We start from the raw sequence: 6,051 nt of genomic DNA, 5'->3' as shown, positions 1-6,051 counted from the left end.
AATCTCTGCTAGAATAGTGATCTGCATTATTATATAGAGAGCAGCCATGGAAGCCGGTACCCAGGACCTCGTCGTAGGCCCTATGGCGTTGTCAAGGGACAATTTACCATTAGTGCAATTGAACTACAACATGGGGGACATATTGCATCCCCCCTAAAAAGACTTAAGGTCCGATGCCCATTAAACTAATCACAGCTGAACCTGTCAATATCGATAGGTTCGTCCAATGGTCCAATTCAGTATGGGGGCACCGGCTTTCCGATGGTCAGGAGCGATGTCCATTGGGCATGTCCAATTTTGGATTGCCAATCGCATTGTTCTCTTGAAGAGAAGCTGCCGTCCGGCATGGCAGTTCTTGCCCCTCATCAGTGTAAAGCAAAGTCTGCCTGACGAAGTGCAAATTACATCAAAATCTGCTTCGTCTGCCAACGGAAATTTCATGCCTATGCCAAATTGAGAGCGGTATCTGAGAAAATGAACTTCGCTCCCCTGTAGGCAGAGTACTCAGATACACTTGTCTTGCATATTCGAGAAATTTCCCCCTTGAGAAAGATTTGGTTTATTATCACATTGCAAAGAGTTTGCTACATTTTCACCCTAAGGGGAAATATGATGGCAGAAAAAGTGACAGGACTGGGGCGGAAGGTGAGTCAGAGAAGAGTAAAGATGACAGGGCAGAGACAAGGGTGGGGAACACCGGGGAAAATAAATGTATGTCAAGGGTGGTGGCTGTATCTCGAAAGAAAGGATACATACCCGTCTAAATGAGCCATTTTACCGCGTGGTGATATTCCTCTCCTGAGTGTCCTCATATCAGCTCTATGCCTTAAACGGGATGTATAATACCATAAATAGGCTAAGGGTGGTGGGAAAATAAATGGCGGTATCCCTGGTTCCACAACCAAAGGTAACGCTGAAGTGTTAGCGCACCTTGGATGAAGACTAGATGGGTCTGGCTGCCGTACATTGCCACCCCACACCATAATCCCGAAAGTAGCGTGATGTTCCTTCATGAAAGCCTCATTATTGCACGTCCCATGTGGTTTACAGATTAATACCTGGCCATCATTGCATCCAGGACAGAGGACAGACCTCCATTCCTGCCTCCATTGACGTCTTGCTCTTCGCCATTTTAGCTTTTGAGAACAATGGTGTAAAGTCAATGAAGAGGCTTTCATGAAGGAACGTCACCCCAGTGCTACTCTTGCGAATATGGTGAGGAGTGGCATGATGTACGGTAGTTGGAGCTCTCTAGCCTTCATTCCAAGTGAACTAACATCTATACATTCATTTGGCCGTGGAACCAGTGCGTTCATCTATCCAAAGTTTCCCATGTGCTTTTTTTCAACACGATGCATGTTGTTCATGCTACTGTAGCCTAAACATTCTACCATGACCTTCCGCGTCTCCAGACTTGTCTCCCATCGAGCACATCTGGGACATCATTAGTCAGCAATTACAAGGGAGCTGCCAGCAGCGGATCTTGATGATTTGCCTAAGTGAATTCAGTGCAGCAGAACATTCCTCAGACAACCATTAATAACCTCAATGATGGCAGCCGAGGCTGTGAGTGCGGAGATCTCCACAGGTGATGCTCATACTCTATACTGAGTAAATCGAGATATTTAGAAAATTTTGTTTCCATTTTTTCATCTTTTGCACATCAATACCCTGTCTATCCATCCTGCAATTTCCATAATTCCACAACTTTTCCATTATGCTGCAGCAATTTCAATGATGAGGAGTGTGTGTATATACATACCGTATATATTCTACATTTATGCATTTTCTCATTTTTTTTTAGAGATCGTAGCCCCCATCTTCATAGCCGCACACACTTATGATAGTTATGAAAGATACATTTTTTTTAACCTTTGTACATGCTGTCGTGATGTATATTATAATAAGGTATTTCTCTACCATCGTAAAACATATTGTTCCCTACACATTGCACATTTTCATGTTCCTATGCCGCATTACTAAAATATTCCCATACTTGGATTCTTTAGAGAAAAGTTATATAATGAAAGTGGTTGTGTTTGTGGCTTTACATGGCGAGTAATGATCTCGGAGTCATGAGGGTGACATTAATCACAGTGACATTAAATAACCGGCTGAGTGACACATCTGTACCAGCAGAACGTGTCTTACACCAGGAGGAATGAGGTGGCACAATGGGTTCCTGCCTAATGTATGCACCGTAAATACAGAGTATTTACAGGACGAGCGTGTAACATGCCGTACCTACGGAGAAGACATAGGAGTTGCAGAAACATCAGAATCTATCGTTCCTCCGTATCAGAGATGCATCTGGATCCTCAAGACGAGATCAAACCGAGAAGGATCTGGATGTCATTTTTATTCCTATAGGACCCTATATACATTAGTTAAAAGTTGGGCAAAACTAATGATTGTTTCGACCAAAGTTCAAAAAGCCGTTCGGACAGGTTATATTTTTTCAGCATTGGTCGCATCATCGGCCTATTACGTTTTTTTTCCCCTTCCAATGAAAGACCATCCTTCCGACCAACGAATGATCGTTCGTCTGCCCACTTTTGTCCTATGCGGGCGCCTTATGGCACTGACCAGTGTAGATTTAGATGTGGAAATGACATGGTGTGGTGAAAGTATAGTAGATTTATTCTGTATATTAGTTCTGTTTGGATAATTTAATGGGTTATTTAAAGTTGTAAAAAAGTTTTTAAATAGTTGCAAAAAAAATTCTTACTTCTCCACCCGCCCACATACAGCGTTAATGCTCTGGTGGTCATCATAGTCTTAATTTACAAGCCATCAGCAATGGGGGCCATCCATAGTCTCACTGCTCTTACAGTAGAGAATCCATAGTCTCACTCTTCTTACCGTAGAGAATCCATAGTCTCACTGCTCTTACAGTAGAGAATCCATGGTCTCACTGCTCTGACAGTAGAGAATCCATAGTCTCACTGCTCTGACAGTAGAGAATCCATAGTCTCACTGCTCTCACCGTAGAGAATCCATAGTCTCACTGCTCTTACAGTAGAGAATCCATGGTCTCACTGCTCTTAAAGTAGAGAATCTATAGTCTCCCTGCTCTGACAGTAAACGATCCATAGTCTCACTACTCTTACAGTAGAGAATCCATAGTCTCACTGCTCTTACAGTAAAAGATCCATAGTCTCACTGCTCTTACAGTAGAGAATCCATAGTCTCACTGCTCTTACAGTAGAGAATCCATAGTCTCCCTGCTCTGATAGTAAAAGATCCATAGTCTCACTGCTCTGTCAGTAAAGGATCCATAGTCTCACTGCTCTTATAGTAGAGAATCTATAGTCTCCCTGCTCTTATAGTAGAAAATCTATAGTCTCACTGCTCTGTCAGTAAAGGATCCATAGTCTCACTGCTCTTACAGAAGGGAATCCACAGTCTCACTGCTCTTACAATAAAGAATCTGCTTATGTGATTATGATTAAACCTTTCTTATAGACGTAGAGGATGCTCCCTTGTCCATATCACAATCCTAAGGGCTAGCTCTCATCTGCTTTAAAAAAAAAAAATCGCACTGATATTGATCATGAAAAGTAGGATGAATGTAATAGTAGGACAATGAGACTTTTCACAACTAACATCCATATGACATCCGCGTGTGTGACATCTTTTACATACAGTAATCTCTATGTAATTTACAGCTAGTTTTCTAAGTAATAAAACAATCTTATATACAGGTATACAGTAGATAGATGAATAGAAAGAGACAGAGAGAGAGATAGCTGTCAGGTATTTAATAAGCTCTGTGGAGCTTATCTGGCAGCTTTTTAGGAATAAACAAAAAAAAAAAAGTTGTTTGGAGTCTCCCTTATTTTTAATAAGGAAAAGCAGATAGTTGTGAGCTGCTCTTAATAGTCTGAGAAGGGGCTATTAACCATGGAACTTTCCAGTCTATTAATATCACCTCACTGCTGTCTGTTTAGCCTTTACTTTTTAGTAAAAAGGGGACCCCCCCAAAAAAAGACATGGGGTGCCCTCCTATTTTTGATAACCAGCAAAGGCTAAGCAGACCGCTGCGGACTGATATTAATAGGCTGGGATGGTCCATGGCTATTGGTCCCTTCCCATCCTTATAAGACCAGCCCTCAACAGCGCCATAAATGGCGTATTTATTAGGTGCTCCAGTTCTGGCACTTAGTCTCATCTCTTCCCGATTGCCCTGGTGTGTTCCCAGTCTAGGTAATGGTTTTGGGGTTGATGTCAGCTGTGTAATGTCTGCTGACATCAAGCCCAGGGGTTAGTTTTGGAGAGGCGTCTGTCAGACACCTCCATTACTAATCCTGTAGTCAAAAGAAAGAAATATACACACAGAAAAGTCCTCTAATAGTAAAAAGCACACCCTGATAAATTCCCTTTTTACCTATTTATTACAATTAAAAAAAATCCACAGGGTCCATAGAGGTCCCACGACAATTCCCAATCTTCTTCGTCCAGTCTATGGAGCTCCGTTCAGAGAGCGCAACTCAATAACCTGGCGCAGCAGCCACTGCCGGTTCTCATGATACATAGCATGAGAACCCGGCTACTCTGACGATCGGTGACGTCAGTAAAGTTATGGCTGTTCACAGTCGCTGAACTGCGGTAACCTTACTGACATCCCTGCTCGCAGTGTGAGAACTTCCTGCACAGAGAGAGAACAGGCAGTAAGTTCCTGTGATGAGAGCAGTGACATCAGTAAGGTCACTGCAGTTCAGTGACTGTGAACAGCAATAACTTTACTGACATCACTGCTCGTCGCAGCAGCCGGGTTCTCGTGCTATGCAGCGTGAGAACCGGCAGTGGCTGCCGCTCTAGGCTATAGAGCTGTGTTCTCTAAACGGGGATCCATAGAGTGGATGAAGAAGACAGGGATCATTGTAGGATCTATATATGGTCTTCAGCGGACCACTGTGGATTTTTTTATGGTAATAAATGGGTATATTTTCTGTGTGTGTTTCTTTCTTTTGACTACAAAGTTAGTAATTTGGGTGACTGACAGACTCCTCTTACTAGCCCCTGGGCTTGATGTCAGCGGACATTACACAGCTGACATCAACCCCAAAACCATTACTCTGATTTCCAACGCACCTGGGCAATTGGAAAGAGCCGAGGCTAAGTGTCAGAATTGGAGCATCTAATGGATGCACCATTTCTGGAGTGGTTGAGGGATGGTCTTATTAGGCTGGAAAGGTGCTAATCTCATGGCCCTTCCCAGTCTATTTATCAGTCTGCAGTTGTAGCTTAGCATTTGGTGGCTATTTAAAATATGGGTGGCCCAAGGTCATTTTTTTGTGGTCCCCCTTTTTAATAACCAGTAAAGGCTAACCAGACAGCTGTGAGCTGATATTAATAGACTGGGAAGATTCATAGTTATTGGCCCTTTTCCAGACTATTAAGACAAGCTCACATCTGTCTGCTTTCCTTTAGCTGGTTATTAAAAGTAAGGGGGACCCCCACGCCATTTTTGTCATTTTTTTTTAAATTTATTAGCTAAATACATGTACAGTAAAATACATACGCAAAGCACTGATTTTATATCTCACTGACATCTTTCTATCTATGTATCTCTTCTATCCTGACAGTTCAGGCTGTGAATTTATTGTACTTGGCTGATATAAGGGCCACACAAGTTCACAACACCAGAAATTCATAACAGAGATTTTTTGCTGTTGTCATTATAACTTCCATCAGCATGCAATAACAGGATTTGTCCATTAGATGTCAATGTTTCCTATTTTTCACACGTCCAGATAATTCCGGTAGGCCGGGGTCACACTAGAGAGGAATACGGACGAGTGAGAGGCGTTAAAAGCACGCATTACACACGGACCAATGATTCTCTATGGGTTTGCTCCCATCAGCCGTATATTTCTCATCTGTATTCTACGGTCCGTGCCAATCTCAGCATGCTGCGATTGTCAGCGTACTACGCCCGTAGTACGCCAATGCAAGTCTATGGGTGCGCTAAAAATACGCATTACACACGGAATACACATGTGACTTGCGAGAAATACGCACCTGGTGTCCTTTAGAAAAGCCGACAAT

The sequence above is a fragment of the Dendrobates tinctorius genome, unplaced genomic scaffold (genome assembly GCF_039654945.1).
Source record: "Dendrobates tinctorius isolate UK_male_01 unplaced genomic scaffold, ASM3965494v1 ptg000396l, whole genome shotgun sequence".
Taxonomy (NCBI): Eukaryota; Metazoa; Chordata; class Amphibia; order Anura; family Dendrobatidae; genus Dendrobates; species Dendrobates tinctorius.
Note: the sequence above shows the minus strand (reverse complement) of the source record.